The sequence below is a fragment of the Ambystoma mexicanum genome, chromosome 8 (assembly GCF_040938575.1).
Source record: "Ambystoma mexicanum isolate Mex_15411 chromosome 8, UKY_AmexF1_1, whole genome shotgun sequence".
NCBI classification, from domain to species: domain Eukaryota; kingdom Metazoa; phylum Chordata; class Amphibia; order Caudata; family Ambystomatidae; genus Ambystoma; species Ambystoma mexicanum.
Genome location: NC_090929.1, coordinates 396242596 through 396262014, shown reverse-complemented (window position 1 = coordinate 396262014; position 19419 = coordinate 396242596). Strand labels below are relative to the sequence as shown.

Genomic DNA, 19419 nt, shown 5'->3' with positions numbered 1-19419 from the left:
ATGACATGATTGCCAAAGAGGAACTCGCCGATGTGTTTTTCATAATCTCCCTTCCGAACGCACTTAACAAGACATTGTCCGAAGAGAACGTACTGTTCGCCAGCCAGACCTGCGTTTGCCACGCGCCCAGGAGGCAGGTAATTCTCTTTACATGTATTTCAAAATGTTGGCGACACTGTATAGGGAGAGAAGCAGATCAGCATTTATCGGAACGCTTTCCCATATCATTATTACCATTCTGCATGGCTGCCTGTAATGCCCGTATGAAACCCTGCCCATAATATTATCATTCTCGGTTAGTTGTGACATCAATACTGACCTGTCATAAGAGAATGACATGACTACTGTAACTTGAATCCGTAAATACAGCCGCGTTGTGACGTCACACGTCTCGTTTTATGTGTATTTTTTTAAACTGCTTCTGCTTAAACTGTTTCTCTGCAACACATTAAAAGTTGCCTAGTAGCGTTTTTTTAAAATCCACAACCGATTTCTCATTGATTATTTCACGCTGTATCAACACCTGGAAGATCGTTTATATTAGAGTGAGCAAAAGGCCGGGCATTAAAGGGGAGAAAAGTGTGTGGCCTTGTATTACAAGGACTACAATACATCCTACCATACATTCACAGGATATAGCAAGCCACTTCAGGAGTTTTCTCTCTCTCTCTCTCTCTCTCTCTCTCTCTCTCTCTCTCTCTCTCTCTCTTTCTCTCCTCTCTCTCTCTCTCTTTTTACATGGTCATTAAGTATTCCCATTGACTTATGTCCCACACATTCCCATGTACCACCATATATGCCAGGGACACCTTAATATGCCTTACTATGCCCATGTTGTGGCCATGTTAAACTTCTGAGTAGGAAAATTCGAAAGGCTACAAAAGCTAGTAGTTCTGACAACCTACTGCCCACTTTTAAGTGTGTTGCGATGAAACAGCGCTCAGAAACGCTTACGAGTCTTATTCTGCAGTCACAGCTTACTTTAGCACGTGCTGTTTTGCTTTCTTGTACAGTATATAGTACGTGCTGCTCTTTCATATTACAAATGCAGGACTAGCAGAGTTTAACATGAAGTGAGCCAAAGTTCCAGGGCTCGCTGATTCGATCGCATTTGATATGGGACAACTTGAGATTGCTGTAAACTGCCCTGTGCGTTATTCTACTTTTTCAATTTGATTTTTTGGGAACAATTCTAAACAAATGAAGGCAACAATGATCTCATAACAGATTGCTTACATAAGTGTATACAAAACGCGATTCAACATTACAAACAGTATTTTATCAACAAAATGTGCCACATCCATGTAACCCGTAAATCCAATCCTAAAAGCGCCACTGAACGGAGGAAATAGAGTTATTCAACTTTCAAAATATTGAAAACGGTCAAGGTGATCATGTTGGATACAGGAACCTTTTTAAGCATGTTTGGAGACAGGTTTGAAATCATTCGGTTGCTCTGTGTGACTTGAAAGAAATGCACAGTGCCATAAAAAGGAGAACAGTGTTTGGGGCATTTCACAAGCAATAGCATAGTCTAGTCAACATTCCAAAGTTGACATAAAAAAGAGCTTTATTTTGTGATTCGTTTAACTTTGCAGGACATATCTTAATCACAGTTGGAATGACCAATCATAAACAGTTAATAGAAGATGGGAATACGACCCCCCCCCCCAACCCTTTATCCATCCTGGATTGAGGTGCCTGGTTCAGCCCAGGATTATGAAAGCACTGCTTACAAGAAATAATCTGTTTGAAAGTAAAACAGAAATTGTTCTGAGCTTCAATGATGCTGCAGGTGCAAACAAGGGGGGCAGGGGGCGTCCTGCCTGTGGTAGTTTTATACTTGCAACATGATTCAATGCAAATTAATTAATTTTGGTCCAAGACATTAATGGGCAATTGTTACTTTTACCATATAATGTGTGATTGTGCAAAAATACAAACAAACACTCAATTTTAGTGATATCAGTCAGCTTAGCAATGTGCTGAATTCAGTTTAATTTTTAGATTGTTGGCTGATAGGAAGCAAAAGTCAATCTGTAGTCAAGTGAGGGTGACATAGTTTGTTACCTCTGTATATGTAACAGAATTACTTTGTACAAGAAGAAAAGGGTGCAAACAACATAAGCAAGGAATTCACAACATGCATTACTTCATGCAGGAAGTCAAATTGGTGCAGGAAAATGCAATGTTAAGACAATACTGTGGACTGTAAAGACAGAGGGAGACGTCCACGGTAGGCATTGCTTCGAGCAGGAAGGCAAATTAGTGCAAAACAATGTGACATGTATCAATAAGTGCACATATATGTTCACCAAATTGGAGCACCTAATACTGCACCATTGGTAACCTATGTAAACACTTATACTTTATTCATTTGTAACACCCTAGAGAAGGCATAACTAATATGAGTAGTCTAGGAAGAAAAAGACCTTGGAAAGGTCTATCAGAGCCAGGCTAAAGGGTGACCTTGTAATGGGTTGATGTCAGGAAAATGAATCATAGTCCAAAGTTCATCAAAACACCAAAAGGTGCTGGAATTTGCAGACGTTTCGGCTTTAGAAAATTGTCAGCCTTCTTCTGGGGCCAAGGCGTGGTTCCCCCTACAAGAAGCAGAGGGGGAGGGGTGTTAAAAAGGGGTGTACTCCAATGGTATCTTATCAAGTGCAATTTGCAACCTGAGTGGTATGAGAGTACTTGCACAAAGTAAAATTGTTAAAAAGAAAACTCTTTTACTGACCTTAACAATGCTGGCACCCAGCATAGGCGCCTTCTGGCTAAGTAATCGAGGTTGTATGGGGTAGTCTCTACTAACAATGTGATGTAACAGGTTCTCTTCTTAGTAGGCTGGAAGTAGGGTACTGGATACTGGAGAGAGAATAAAAAGGAGATGTCCCCATATAAGTGTGGGTTATAGGGGCAGTGTTGGGCACATAGAGTGTGTGCTTGTACACAGAGAACATTGGTGTTGACAGGTAAGAAGTTTAATTAGAGACTTTATACCTCAATGATGCTGCAGAGCAAGCTTGGGACTCCAGATATTGGTTCTGGCCGAGTCTAGTCCAGCCAATGACTGTTGCTGCAAGTATATATGAGAGAGAAGGGGAGATGTGAGACACACAGACCAGACAGGCATAGCATTAGGTACGAATATGAGGTTATCACCCCGTTCCAAGGGCTGGAACGGGGATGGGGTGATTAACGGCTCTTCAGGCCAGGTTATAGGCCCAACCGAAGTGAGGGCCTATTACCAGGGAACTGGGAAATTACCCCTGTTCCAGTCCATGTAACGGGGTGATAACGCCATTAGCACCCCGGGTTACCGAAGCGCTATCCCACAGTGTTAAAAAAAGGATTTTCATTAATTTAACGGGACGCTGTATGCATCTTGTTCAATGAATTAAAATCCTTTGCTAAGATGGCCGCCGTAGTAATGGAATGCAGGGCTCCATGCGGAGCCCCTCTTCCATTTCCACTGGAACCTGGAAAAGCGAGAGGTAGTGAAGCATTGGTGGGTGCCGCCACTGCAACACTCAGATAAGTGGGGCAGCGGAAGGGGGTTAGGAAATAGTAAGAAAATGTAACGGGAGGATGGGAGGGACGGAGGGAGGAGAAGATGGCACTGCAGGGCGGGGTAGACAGCTGCAGGGTTCTGTGGAACTCGGGATGAGATTAAAGGTTTCAGCCAACGGTCTGCAGAACCTGATTGGCTGTGCCCCACTCCCTCGATGCTAATGGTAAGAAATTAACGATAGGGATGAGAAATCCATGCCAGAGGACAAACGGGAAAAGTGTACTTTGCAAGTAAATATTGACCGAGGCCTTAATCATGTGCAGGTAGTGACCGGAGCACCTCAACAGCCTTCACAAAGTACCATGGCATTCCTCTATTTGTGTGCCGTGGCCAGGGGGACTGGTCCATGTGCTGACCATAGATTATGGGTCGAGTAGCAGAGAAGTGGGAGCTTTATGAAATAGTTAAGCTTTCACTCCAAGGTTTTCTCTGTGTCCTGTGGTCAGATACATTTTGACATCAGCAACGTGGGAATAGGTTGGGGTGGGTATGGATTGCTCGTTTATGTCTTGTGTTATTTTTGCCAATAAAAGAGAGTTAAAATAAAATAAAAAAAACAATATGCCCCACTGAAATTATCTTGACTGTTTATTGACAGTTCATTTATTGACACTCAGCAGGGTGCAGAATTTGTGTATAGTGTTTGGTTGAACCAGTAAAATTCTTGTCAGCTACTGGTAGTTGGGCTAACCTACCGTATGAACCAAGAGTTTGATGTGTAGTGGGAAATACTGGAGACACCAATGGACTGTGTCTTACTTGATGACCTACATCGGAAACCTGCATAAAAGGGATTTATCGCCAGTATTGAAGGGTCTTGGCTGCTGTTAGTGCAGGCTCACATGTGTGTATTTACAGCCACCGACTTAACCTCTTGCTCTACGTGCAGATGTCATTAAGGATCCATGCAAGATGTGTAACCTGGAACGGCCCTTCAGTATTTTATATATTTTAGTGCTATATTTAGGGGGACGGTGAATGGAAATATTTAATATATTTAATCACTAAGCGGAGATAGGGGCGTTAGCATGTCTCTTTTATGATCACTTTTTGCACTTGTATGGACCTTTTTTTAAAAGAATAAAAGACAATAAAGCAATTTTTTATTTGACTTTATTTCTTTACAGAAGCAGAATGAACCATCTTGCTGTGTTCTTTCTAGGTCCTGATGTTGACATTTGCTATGAAAACAATAAAATGCCTCAACCAGTGATTCTGCTGAAATGTTCTGATCTGCAGTTATATTACCTTAGCACCTTCTCAGACCACAGCCATCTCCTTTTATAATCCATCTATGTATTTATTGTTTGTTTCTGGACAGTGCTGAATGCTGAAAAACAATCTCTGAATGCCGGGGGAGGTGAGGGGTAGGGAAGGAGATGTCCAAGACCAGATCCTTGCCTTGGGATTGCATCACTCAAAAAATGACAAGTTGAAGCATTGCTGAGGTGTCATTGCCTTGGAAGTTGACGAGGGTAGAACCCAGCAGGCATTGATGCAGTGTTATGATACAATTAAAAAGAAAAAGAAAAAAAGAACCTCCCGCTAGGGATGGTTGGCGTCATATGGTGGGATCAGTTCCAGGTGTCCCCTATCAGTCACAGTAAGTCATGAAAGGATCTCTAGGGTCTCTGGAATATGAAAGATTTCAGTGCTTTCTTTTACTGCTTGTGGTTTTTCTTTCATTTTAGTTTTTCAGGAAGGATGTTGCAGAGTCGGCCAAGTACCACTACCCTTTTTCCCCCTTTATGTTCCCTTTTCAGAATTTGCACACAGAGGAATCCTAACAATGGGCCTCATTACGAGTCCGGCAGTAGCCGTGCCGGAAAAAAACGGCAGGCTGCCGCCGGACCCGAAATACCATTCCGCCTCAGTGATTGCCGGAATCACTGGGGCATTACAACCCCGGTGACCCCGTAATTCTGGAGGCGGACTTCTGTAAATCCCCATTCCCATAGGACTCCATGGGGATGTCCCAGTGTGCCATAAGACTACAGCTTGGACAACCTTCACGTAACCACCTATGGGAATAAATTGTGCTCATGGGGCCAGTTCTGGACAAGCAAATTGCATATGCATGACTTAGACTAGAGATGCAAGACCAAAGGGGCAGGGAGGGTTTTAGCACCTGGTCCAATGGATAATCGTGCTTTAGACTTAGACTGGATTATCCGTTTGTTGGTCCAAAGATTCAGAGCCATACCTGTAGGGTGCTGATGGAATTTAATGGTTTGAGTGACCACGCTGTGTTGTTCTGGACTAAGAACTCGGGCAGCTGTAAGTCCATGTGTGTATCCATTTTCTACATCTATTATTTCGCAAGGCGGACTGACTCAAATTTTAAGAAACATACCAGCTGGCTTTTCCATTTTAAAGATGATATTGATTAATTTCTGTCAAGATATAACTGGGACATCCAAAGAATGTTTTGTGACTCATTGCAAGCTGCGAAAATGGTGTTATTCGATGTTCTTATTGTTAGCAAAAAAGAAGATAATGTGCAGAGCTATACGCAGCATACAGAGAAATGGGAATCTACCTTATGCGGAAAGCAGGGTAATATGCAATATATTCTGCATGCTTTATAAGAACCGGCTACAAAGCCATAGGAACGACTTTAATAACACCAATTGGTGCTTCTTGTTTTCAATTTTGCATAGTAATGATAATAAGAAGTTCTGGGGGTATTATCGGCAGTACTTAGCTGAAGCTTCCCCTGTGGAGTTGAACCCCATATCCGAGACTCAATGGGAAGGCCATGTCAAATGTTTGAACTACGACACAACTGCAGACAAGACATTGGTGGACCATTAGGGGTATGATGTAGGACCCACGCAACTCGGGGTTAGGGCCGAGCCAGGGACGGACCTGGGGGTATGGCCTAGCTCTATGGGCCCAAAGGGGGCTTAGCCCAGAAAATGGCTGTGCAAAAAAGTAATTACAACCATCCTCTCCCACCCTTTTACTTTGGTGTGCAATTCTCTTGCAGTTCTTCGATGGTATCAAATATTTGCACATGGCCCCTCACCCCCCAAATAATTGTGCTGCATCTTACTCTGTGCTGCTGCCTCCGAAGTAACAGGTCCTCCGTCCATCACATTCCTCCCACACAGCAGTGGGGCAAGGTGGGTACCGCGCTGGATGCACCAAAGAAGCAAAGGGCCAGGAGCATGTCTGCTTGACTTTCTGTCCTGCCGCCTGACTTCCTGACTCGCCCCAGCCAATCAATGAATGGCTGGGGAGGCACCAGCAGTCAGGCGGCTGGGACCGGATGTCAGGCAGACACGCTCCTGTAACTGACACGAGCACATCTTTTCTTATTTTTTATTTGTATTTTTAAAAATTGGAGTGGTCAAGCACCAGGTGGGGCTTGTGGCCGGCCCTTGCTTTGGCCAGGCACTGGCACGAGAGGGGTCCCAGGCCAGAGCCCTAGGTTGGGCTCGAGACGGCCCGAGCCCCGGCGCGCTTGCTGAGCTCTAGTACAATGTAAGAGATACACAGGATCTTGAGCATAAAGATGTGCTCTTGGCTATACATTAGTGTAAAGCCTCTCAGGCATCTGGGCCCGCTGGCTTGCCCAATGCTGTACTCAAGGGAAATCCAGTATCATGGGCATGGTTACTCAGTCTTTCTTTTCACCATATATTGAGGAATGGTAATTTCCCGGCCAGCTGGCACGGGTCAGTACTCAACCCCGTCTTTAAGAAGAGGGACCGCTTGGATCCAGCAAATTATAGGCTATTAGCCATGCTGGATTCAAGTATAAAGATCTTTGCCCCTCTCCTGTTCCGGAAGCTTCAGACCTGAGTGGAAGAGCAGGGACTCCTGAGAAAATTTCAGACTGGCTTTAGGAGGGGCAACAGCACCTCTTTTAATATATTGGCACTCCATCACATTATAGCAGGTACCATAAGGCAACGGAACAGGTCACTTTACTTGTGCTATGTAGATTATGCCTGTGCTTTCGATTGTGTCTGCCGTAACCTACCCTGGGCAAAGCTCTTAACATGGGGCATTGATCCTCTTTTATTGCATTTCATCATGCCATTGCACTTTGATACCTCTTTGGTTGTTAGAATGGATCAGACAGGCCAGACTACCACTGCTGCTTCTTCGAACAGAGGATTTAAGCAGGGGTGCGTTTCTAGCGCCCCTTCTTTTTTAATTTATACATCTCTGACATGGACCCGCCTCTACGCGCTTGCCGCAATTTTCCACCAAACATGGGCGTTGAGCATGTACCCTGGCTGGCCTGTGCTGACAACACAATCCTACCAGAGTTTCCGCCCTTGGGCTGTAGCTTTCGTTAGATACATTGTGCACTTATACTGCTAATATTTAATGTGCTGATAAATTATAAGAAATCAAAAATTATGGCCATGGGCGTACAATACAGAATTAAGACTTGTTTCAAATAGCAGATTGGCATGGAACCCCTGGAAATTGTGAAAACTTAAGTCATCGAGGGGTCCTGTTACCCCCTGCCCTAATCTAACTTTCTATGAAGCATACATTACGCAAAAAGTCTTCATGAAATGTTCAGTCACCCGTCAGTTCATTGTTAGGAAGGGTGGGCAGAACATAGAGGGCTTCCGTCAGATATATAAAGTCAGCATTATCCCTGCAATTTTATATGGCATAGAAGCACTGCCATCAAAATACTTTAAATGGCTCAATGCATTGGAGGGGAAACTATTGCACGCCATTTTAGGCGTACTGCAGGCTGTACCAGCGGAGGCTCTCAGATGCGAGCTTGGCGTGACTTGGCTCAGAGCGCTCTGGTTGCTACAGCGCAGCAAGCTTGTTGTCAAGCTTAGCTCGGCTCGAACTGGAAACAGTTCCCTGTGGCATTTGATAGCACTTAAAGCTGTCCCTCAAAATCAGTTTTACACATGGAGGAAAAGGTACAGACGCATTTAAATGATATCGGTCTGCCGCCCCCTCCTGCCGAATATTGTCTCATCTACCTCCACCTATTAAAGGTAAAAACGGCAGATTGGGACCGTTCAGCTAACCTGGAAAAGTTGAGTAAAAAAAAAGCGCTATGGCGAATTTGCCAAATTTGACTTTCCCGTTGGAAGTCCTCGTCAATATCTTTAAAAGCCATGCTCTTCCTTTATTAGACGATTCATTATTTATATGCGTTTTAATATTTTGCCCACTAACGAGTATTATGGTGCATGGGCGGGGACCTCTGCTGATAGCAGGATTTGCAGCAGACATTTACTACTAGAGGGTCCTGTGCTTAGAGAGCAACACTATAGAGGATAGTAAAATGCTGTCACCAATCCGGGTGAACTTTACGCGGACCATTTTTGGAGTACACTGTACACAGTCACCTCAGTGGTGACCAGTGGTGCAGCTGCATATTTGTGGAAAGAGGTGCTGTCGAAATTAGAAAAACAGTAGCTGTAATGGAATTCCTTCTGATGCATTTCCTGCACTGTTTTGTTGATTTGTTATATGTAATATGATAATGTGATGTGTGAAATATTTTAATGATGCATTGTATTGTATTCGCCATTTATATAGCGCCCTTTTCCCATTTGTATGGCCTCAATGAGCTTTGTGGTTGGAATGCCCCCGGTCACCACAGTCCATGTGCGGGAGGTTCTAAGAGTTTAAATTAAAGATGATTGTGTGCATTTTTTCCGGGTTTGGACTTAGATGGGCTGACGAGGCTCCAGTAAGCAGCCCAGAGGTCAGGCACATGGGTGGGTGCTGTTGGTGGTTTAGGATAGAGTGCTGGTGCTGGAGATTCGATGTGTGCCAAGCTAGATCACATTTCTTTTCATTGGCTTTCGCTCTATCTTGATGGCAGAGGTGTTGAGGTACATCAGGGGTTTCATGGTGGATGGCTATGTGTGCTGCTAGACCAGAATGGCATAGCCATAGCTCCATCATAGAGTACATGGATGGGCGGCTGTGCCGGTGGCCTGTGTCCACAGTTGTGGTGTAAGGTATATGTATCGTAGGCTTGACCAGAGTGTGACTGCAATCTTCTTTCTTTTTGGTCCGAAGCGATTGGTGGTCTCCCTGGAACGAAAGTCTGAGCAGTGGAAGTGGGCCCAGATGCATGCAGTGGCAGGGGTGAGGGAGGATGATAATTTGTTACGGTGTGCCTCTGTGAGCTCTGCCGGCATCCGTGGTGTATTGGTGTGCAGGAGTGTTGTCGTGTTTGCGGAGGACGATAGTTTGCTACGGTGCTCTCCTGCGAGTGCTGCCGGCATCCATGGAGTAATGGTGGGTAGAAGTGTTGTTGTGTTTGGTAAGGAAGACTTTTCCACTGTGTGCTGCTGCGAACACTGCCAGCAGCCATGGGGTATTGGCGGATAGGAGTGTTGTTGTGCTTGAGGAGAACGATAGTTTGCTACAGTGTGCCACCGCGAACGCTGCCAGCGTTCATGGGGTATTGGCAGATAGAAGTATTGGTGTGTTTGGGACATTGTTTCTGTTAACCTATCGAGAGTGTAGAGTGGGGGAGAGTGTCAAGAGGCAGAGAAAAGCCAGGTTTTGAGGGCCTTTCTGAATGCCAGGTGATTGTCAATATTGCGAATGTGCAGGGACAGGGAGTTCCAGATGATTGGCGCTTGGTTGGAAAAAGATGATCCATCGAGTCTGGAGAAGTTGTACTGTGTGACTAGTAGGAGAGATGCTGTGGTAGATTTGAGAGTCCTTGAGTTGTGGTTGTCTTGAAGGAATTCAAGCTCTGTGTTGTGGATGGCCCGGTGGGTGATGCACATAGCCAATATGGAGCCCATGGATGACTCTCAGTGTAGGGCTGATGTACTCTCAGGGAGGTAGGTTAATGAGCATGTGGGCTGCAGTGGCTGGAATCTTTGCAGTTTCCTTAGCTGAAACACTGGTACACCTAGGTAAAGGCACTTTGCTTAGTCTAAGCAGGAGATGATGATCGAGATGGTGGCAGAGAAATAGGAGAGGATAGGTGCAGTAAAGGAAGATACGCCTTATAATGAGTAGGTGGTAGAAACAGGTTCCGAAAACCGAGTTGACCTTTTGGGAGAGGGATAAATGTGTGTCCAGTGTGCATCCAAGGTTTTTCATCCAAGGTGGAGTTTGCCGGTGTGGGGCCTAGACATTGCGGCCAGGGAATTGGTAGGGGGGGCGATGTTTTCCCGCAGACCAGGATTTCAGTTTTCCCAGGATTGAGGATGAGGTGGTTGTTCGTCATCTAGTAGTCAATATCCGACAGGCATGATGACAGATCTGGATTGTTGGGGCCATGCGATTTGGGGATTTTAAGGAGGATCTGCGTGTCAACTACGTAGTTGTGGCAGGTGAGATTGAGGGAGTGGATGAGTGCGGGCAGAGGGTTTAGATAGACTTTGAAGAGATGGGGAGATAAGGGTGCTCCTTGTGGGAGCCCTTTCATTACTGGTCATGAGGTGGAGGTGAACCGGTGGAGGAGCATGATTTGTGAACGATTGGAGATGAAAGAGGAGATCCAAGAGAGGGCTAATGAGTGTAGCCTGTTTAGGAGGATGATGTGATCAATGGTATCGAAGGCAGCAGAGAGGACAAGAAGGATGAGTACAGCGCAGCCTTCTGCATCAGCTGTTCTTTTTAGGTCATCCCAGACTGACACTAAGGAGGATTCTGTTCCTCTGAGTGGTCTGAAACTAGATTGTGCAGGGTCTAGTAGGTTGTTGGTTTCATTGAAAAGGCCAAGCCACTTGTATGCTGTGCAGTCAATGAGTTTGGCCATGAGGCTTGTGTTGGAGATAGGCCAGTAGTTCTGGGGGAGGAGTGGGTCGGGTGTAGGAATTTTGAGGAGGGGTTTGATGTAGGAGGTTTTTATGGCTTCTGGGAAAGTTCCCGATGTTAGGGAGTGGTTGAGGATTGAGCGTGACATACTGCCTGCACGGGTTGAGGCCAGGATGTTTCTGAGGAGGGTCCTCAGGGGAGCCTGATGGGCAGCTTTGTGCAAGGAACAAGAGGAACTCCTGGTGCGTGATGGAAGTGAAAGAGGTGAATGTTTGTATCGAAGGGGGTTTCGATACAACATTGTGGAAGTCTTCTGATAAGGAGTCACACAGGGATTGGGATATGGGTGTGGAGGGGGTTAGAGCAGGCAGGGGAGTTGAATTTGGAAATTATTCTATGCCTTTCCTTGCTCGGGTTCTGAGAGTTTAAGATTCTGTTCCTATAGAATGCTTTCTCGGTTTTCCTGATTTCTAGTCGGTATGCTCTGTTTTTTCTTGCTAGGGCGGTTTTGTTCTGGGACGTAAAGATAGTTCTCCAGATCCGTTCCAGCTGGTGGGTCCTGATCTCTGAGGGGACCATTTTGATGGGGTGAGGGGTGTAAGGGTGTTTGAGAGCCAGAGGTCAAAGAGTTTGATGGGGGTTGGCCGTTCCTGGGGGAAAGTGTTGGGAGAGAGGAGAGGAGGGAGTTGGCTAGATCTGGGGTGATAACAACCTTATCCCAGAGCAGAATGAGGGGTGGGAGTTGGTGGAGTTTGGGCATGACCTTGGGTGCGAGCTGCAGTGGTCAGTGGTACAGAGAAGAAGATTCCTAAGTGATCAGTCCATGATAGGGATCATGGGGGCAGTGTGGAAATGTTTGCAGTGGTTAAGATCTCGTCAACGGTGTGGCCCCAGTATGGCTGGGTGTGGAGATGCGTTGTGTAAGGTTGAATACTTCTAGGTTGTCTGTGAGAGATCGGGACATGGAGTTTGAGGTTGAGTCAAACCAGATGTTGAAATCTCCTAGGATGGTAAGTGTTGGATGGAGAATGAGGGTTGTTGTCAGACCATTGCAGAGCGTGTCTGCAAAGTTTGTATTGTAGCCAGGGGTTCTGTAGATAAGTAGGAAGCTGTGCAAAGCGGAGGGTGAGAGTTGGAGTTTTACCAGAAGGGATAGTCTGTGGTGTTGGCTGAGGTGTCCTTAGTTATTAGTGGGAATTGGTGTTTGTGTAGCATCGCAAGTCTTCCACCCCTTTGGGATCTGTTCTAGACAATAATGTACCTGGGTGGGAAGACCTTGTGGGTGATGGGCTCGTAATCATCCGCAAACCAGGTCTCTATGATTAAAAGGACGTCTGGATTTTCCTCTGTGATGATGTCAAAGATGTGGTTTTTGTTTTTGGAGACCGACCTGGCATGGATGAGAGTGCAAGAGAGTTGGTGGGGTACATTTGCAAGTGCTGGACGGGTCACGTTGGGAATGGTAGGAGGGGTGGGAGTGGAGGAGGGTGGGATGGCTGGGATTTGGGGATTGGTGTGACCAGTGGAGGGTGTTAGGGAAGGGGGGCCTATGGAGGTTGGGGTTTTGGCCAGGGCTGCTCTTGCTGCGCTAAGAAAAAGGAAGTGTGGGTTGGGGGCACGGGTTCTATGTTGCTCTGGCGAGGTGCGAGCAGAGGGTGCAGGTGAGTAGTTAGCGGAGGTGTGGCGTGAGAAGGTAGGTTTACCTGGGTCGCTGGGTGGTCCAGAATATTCTGGGGGTCAATGTTTTCTTCTCCCGCTCTCCATCTTGCCGCTCTTGTATGAGCAGAGACAGATTATCTTGGAGAGTGTAGCAGGTGGGAGGTGGAATGCTGGTATGAGGGGCTGTGTGTTCAGGATGGCTGAGTTAGGGTGTGGTGAGTCTCGTAAGACCTGCTGGTGTGCCAGCGTGGCCTCTGATTTGGCCGGTGTGTGGCATGATGTCTAACCTGTGGGAGGGGTACATCCGATTATGTGACTGAGTAGAGGGGGCACGCTCAATTGGGCATGTCCAACTGGGGTACCACACTAATTGTGTACTTACCTGGCCTTGGGCAACTGGTCAGAGTATTAGGAGTGCATTTTGGGGCACCCGGATAGAGGGGGGTTTGATGCACCTTAGAGTATCTCCTAGATTTGGGACGCCTGGATAGAGACAGGGACGCCTAAATGAGCATACAACAGTAGTCAGTAAAAAGCAGTAGCGCCTAGTTTTAGGACACCTGGATAGAGGCAGGACACCATAACTGTGCACACAATAGTAGACAGCAAATGCACCTGGATAGCGGGAAAACATATAAATGGGGGTTGGACTGTAGACATTAAAATGTAGGGAATGGGATTGCAACAGTAGGCAGTAGAGAGAAGAATGCGGTGGCACCTAGATTTGGGAGACATGGATAGCGGGAGAAATGCCTAAATGGGGATACAACACTAGACAGTAAAATACAGTGGCGTCCAGTTTTGGGGCACCATGATAGCGCCTAAATGGGCCTACAACAGTAGACAGTAAAATACAATAGCAACTAGATTTGGGACACCTGGATAGCAGGATAAATGCCTAAATGGGGATACAACAGTACACAGTAAAATACAATAGCACCTAGATTTGGGACACCTAGATAGAGGTAGAGAGGCCCAAATGGGGATACAACACCAAATAGTAAATTACAGCAGTGCCTAGTTTTGGGACACCTTGATGGAGGGAGAGACGCCTAACTGGGCATACAATAGTAGACAGTAAAGGCACCTGGGTAACGGGATAAACACCTAAATGGGGGTTGCAACAGTAAACATTAAATTGTAGTGAATGGGGTTGCAACATTAGGCAGTAGAGAGTAGAATGCAGTTGCACCCAGATTTGGGACACCTGGATAGCGGGCGAAATGACTAAATGGGGATACAACAGTAGACAGTAAAATACAATAGCGCCTAGTTTTGAGACACCTGGATAGCGCCGAAATGGGCTACAACAGTAAGATACAGTAGCACTTAGATGTGGGACAACTGGATAGCCAGAGAAACGTCTAAATGGGGATACAACAATAGACAGTCAAATGCAGTTGCACCTAGATTTGGGACATCTGGATAGAGGGAGAGAGGCCTAAATGGGTACACAACGGTAGACAGTAAAATACTAAAGCGCCCAGTTTTGGGATACCTGGATAGCACCTAAATGGGCCTACAACAGTAGACAGTAAAATACAGTAGTACCGGAAAGAGGGAGAGAGGCCTAAATGGGCATTAAACAGTAGACACTAAAATATAGTAGCAGCATATTTTGGGACACCTGGTTAGAGGGAGAGACGCTGAAATGGGCTTACAATAGTAGATATTAAAATGCAGTAGCGCCTACATTTTGCAAGTCTGGAAAGATGGTTAAATGCCTAGAAGGGGGTATAGCAATGCAGGCAGTAGCTATAAGGTTTGGGATACCAGGGCGGACGGGTAAATGCCGTACAGTAGTGGACAATTTGCCTAGATGAGAGATGTTGCTACCTGACCCAATCTATCTAGATGCGAGATATGACTGACTAACACAACCTACCTAGATGCGAGATATGGTTCAGTTATGGTTGGCTTAGGCGTTGGATGTGGCTAACATATGAATGTGTAACTGACTACAGGCTTTTAGATAATATAACTTCAGGGTAATAAGATGGGTCAGACAGTCTAATGGGGAGCAGTAATTGCTGGTCTCCCTGTCCAGACTTTGCCTACCTTGTTAGGTGCGGCTGGTTGACGGCTGCAGGCACCACAGCCTAACACGGGCCTACACGATCTGCAGCTGTCTCTTCTGGAGCTGTCATTTGCCTCTGAGTCCTGCGCCGCAGCGGGCTTCAATGGGCAGTGGGGCTGCCCTGAATGCGATAGTAAAGTAGTGCCATGCGCTCAATCAGGATCGGGGAAGGGCAGAGGGAGCAGGGGAAGAATAAGGGGTCAATAAGCAGCAAAATACACTTTTCAGGCTATGAGGTGGCTGGATGGATTTAAGCTTATTCAATAATAAAATATAGCGCCAAGCACAGATGGATGCAAATACTCACATCAAGAGCAGCACTCAAGCCTTGCTGTGTGCTACGGCCAGCAGATAGCAACAGCTGAGCCCAGCACCAAAGTATTCAGTACACCCACACAACACCAGGCCAGTGCCCAATCAGGGTCAGGGGTCATATTTTAATGATGTAGTAATTAACTGATATGTAATTAATTATTGTGATTCAAACAATGTTTAATAGATTGGTATAATAGTGCAGAGGATTAATTGATCTATTAGAACTTAAATAATATATATATATTTTTTAAATCTTTTCTCTTTCATCTTTTTAGAGGGATTCATTATCAAGATTTTAGTTGTAATATTTATTGAAAGTGCATTTTCCTTTGCATATCTCTCTAGAGCAGAGCATACAGTTGGCGTTGCAGTCCAATTGGTGTTTGGTCCATCAAAACAAGATCATCTGCATATAAAAGGTGACCAATAGTTTGCGGACCCACTCGGGGGGCGGGGTGGAATCTGCTAGCTGTAGTCAGGGTCTTGTGCATGTTGGAAATAAATACATTAAAAAGTAATGGAGCCAACATGCATGCATCCTTGCTTTAACTCCCGATTTGTTAAAATCCTACGTGACAATTGACTTTCTTGGTTCAAACGTATTAAAACACTTGTATCTGGATGGAGGTTTTCCATTTTCTCCACTAGATGTTGGGGCCAAGACCACTTTTGTATTTTAGATCACAACAATTCTCTGTCCACAGTGTTGAAAGCGGCAGCAAAATCAATGAATGCCATGTACATTCTTTCCCTTCTTCCAATGGCTCTATGTTTAATCAAATTCCCAATACATCAGTTTAATGAGGAGTCTGATCCTTTTTTACGAATCCTGCCTGAAACGGATCCGCTCTTCCAGACACTGTCAGCCATTTACATAGTTCCAACCGAACAAGGGATGCAAACATTTTTCCTGTAATGTCCAGCAGAGCAATTGGTCTATAATTTTTCGGGTCTGATCTATTTCTAAATATTGGCACAATAATAAAGGTCCTCCATGTCCTTGAAATTTCTTTATCTTTTAAAACTTTCCTAAACATATTATATAAAATATCCACACAAAATTCAGGAGAATTCTTAAGGGTGACATTAGACAGGCATCTGGGCCTGGGGCACGAGAATTTGTACTATTTAAAATTATTTCTTCTATTGTCCCTCTTTTGAACTCAAGTCCATCACCTTTGTATACTTGTTTAAAATGATCCATTCAATCAGATTCTTGAATTTAATTTATTTATACGTCCATTTGGTCACTAATTGAGTTTTTAATTAGTTAGCAGAAGAATGCAGAATTGTTTACAGTCAAAGTTGAAAGCATTGATTCAGCATCCCTCTGTAACATTGCAGCTTTGTGGCATTTCTCCAAATTTGATACCTTTATTTGGTCTTTTTTGTCTTGTTCAGTTTTTTATCCTGACCCTCATATTTAAGAGCCCTTATAATAGCTCTAAGCCACCTCTAATGTCTTAAACCCCCAATATCATAAACTTGTTTATGTTTAAAGTGCATCTTCCCAGAAGAATCATTAATCTTGTGTATACTTGTCAGTACTGCAGCATATTTCATTGGAGACATTACATAATGTGCAACCATTGAATTAGGGGTATTTTCCTGAAAAGAAATATTAAACTTTTACACATTTGATGCATTCCACCTTATATTCTTCCCTAACTTTATCTGCATAGATGAAACTAAATTCTCCCTCAGAAAACTATCCGAGAAAATGTCACAGTATAGTGGTACAATATAGTGGTCATTATTTACAGTTGGGACAATTTGCAATTTATTTGACCAATTCAAAATAGATTCTGAAACAAAAATATAATCAAGCCAAGCAGATTGTGTATCAAAATACCATGTGTCATGAGCTGGAAAATGTCCCTCCACCTGCTCATTCAGTATTTGTATATCCCAATTATTCATTATCTCAAGCCAAGCAGCTCCTCCTTTACTAGAAGGAACTTTTCTAATCATTAGAGGCGAATCTCTCTGTAACAGAAACATACAATTTAAATATCCACCAATTAGAACTCCTCCCATGTTAGAGTCATCATACCAATCTTCCATTTAGGTTTCAATAAAATCTAAACATATTTGTGTGTCAATGTTTGTTTGTTTTTTTGTTTATTGCATTTATAAGGCGCACCAGACCCAAGAGTATAAGGGCGCAACAAGGATATGGGAAGCTTACAAGGTTACATAATGTACCGGCAATATACGAATAGTCACATTACACATGGAGAAAAAAAGAAGATACAATATACAAATCATGTTGCACAAAGAGGCAAAGTTATATACATCTTAGACTATAGGAATGTACAAAATGTACAATCGATCAGCAAGTCGTATTGACGTGCCAAAGTTTCAAGGAGACTGGTTCTCAGTCAGATTGAGGTGGGTGATAAGGTTCTTTCTGAAGAAAGAGTAGGGCAGGTCAGCTCTCAGCTGATGAGGCAGGGAATTCCAAAGTTTAGCGGCCTTCACAAGGAAGCTTTTGCCGCCAATCTTGGAGGATTTGAATCTGGGTACTACCAGACAATTAGTGTTGACAGTTCTAGAGGGTCTAATGGAGGTTCTTCTGGATATTCTGTCGATTAGGTAGCTTGGTGCAGCATTGTGTAGTGCTTTATATGTCAGGGAGGCGATTTTTAGTTGTATTTTGTTGTGGGTAGATAGCCATTTGTGATGGCGTCTGATTGCAGAGATGTGCACTCTTTTGTTAATACCTAGTGCAGCTCTGATGGCATTGTTCTGTAAAATTTGGAGTTTTGAATAATGGTTTTATTAGCACTGCTGTAGAGGGCGTTGCAATAGTCTAGCCTTGATAGAATTAATGCTCTGGCCAGTATCAGGCAGCTGTCATTAGAAAGGAAAGGCCTACCTGCTCTAATCAGTTTACATGTGCAGGCTGTGGTAGAGGCCAGGGAGTTCATTTGTTTATTGAAGGACATTGTTGCGTCAAGGTAGAAACCAAGAGTTTTTATCTCTTTGGAGACAATGGTGTTGTTGCCATCAATGATGAAGGAGGCATATTCATGACCTAATTTGGAGATGTTGGAAGGGGAGCCGAGGATTATCAGCTCTGTCTTGTCATCATTCAGGCATAGGCCGTGAGTGGCCATCCATGCCTGAATGATGAGATAGATTCTATTCACCAATGCCAAGTCCTTGCCATGATCCCCAGAAAGAGGGAGGAGAATCTGAGTGTCATCTGCATAGTTCGTGTAGGTGACACCCAGAAGGTCCAGATCATCAAACAGTGGCTTCGTGAATATATTGTAGAGAGTGGGGGACATGCAGGAACACTGTGGGACCCCGCACGTGATAGGGGTCGGATCCGCAGTTGCGGAAGGTGAGAATACTCTGCTGGTTCTGTCGCTCAAGAATGATTCTATCCACTTAACAGCGCCTATGGAGAAATGGGCTGCTGTGACGAGGTGCCTACAAAGGACCTTATGATCGACCAGGTCGAATGCAGCTGAGAGATCAAGTAGCAATAATAATGCTGTTTTCCCTTGATCTCTCAGCTCATCGATCTGTGTCTTCAGATCTATCAAGGCAGTTTCCGTCCCGTGTTGAGGTCGGAATCCTGATTGTCGCACCCCAAGGAGTTTGTGCTGTTCTAGGTGTTTTTGGATCTTCACGTATGCAATTTTATCTAGAATTTTGAGTAAGAATGGTACCGTTGTGATGGGGGCGGTAATTGGTAGCGATAAGTGGGTCTAAGGTTTGTTTCTTGAGAAGCGGGAGCACCCATGATTGTTTGAGATTGGCTGGGACGGTGCCAGCGGCAAAGGAGGCATTGATTCATTTGGAAATGAAAGGGGAGAGGTTTCTAGCAGCCTCTTTTATGATTTGCGCTGGGCATATATCTCCTTTACAATTAGATGGTTTGAGAGAGAGGATGGTTTTTTCCACTTCGAGGATAGTTGTTTTAGTGAAGCGGAATGTGATAGTTGAATCGGAAATATTTGCATTTGGTAGGGAATAGTGAGTTGGTTGAGAAAGTTTCTGCGAGTCTTTCTTATTTTTTATTTTGATTTGGAGAGTATTGATTTTGTTGGTTAGTGCT

At 44.6% G+C, this 19419-nt stretch overlaps 1 protein-coding gene across 2 annotated transcripts in view; it reads left to right on the top strand.

The window, feature by feature from the left end:
- LOC138471980 (lysophosphatidic acid receptor 6-like) overlaps positions 1 to 19419 on the top strand; it is a 151705-nt gene that overhangs the window by 23702 nt on the left and 108584 nt on the right. The window contains exon 1 of one of the 2 annotated variants that reach the window (XM_069609884.1): positions 18 to 137. The exons of the other annotated variant lie outside the window; for it this stretch is intronic. The gene's annotated coding sequence lies outside the window, so the exon portion shown is untranslated. Of the gene's footprint in view, positions 1 to 17; positions 138 to 19419 lie in introns of those variants that run through there. 2 annotated transcript variants of the gene reach the window in all.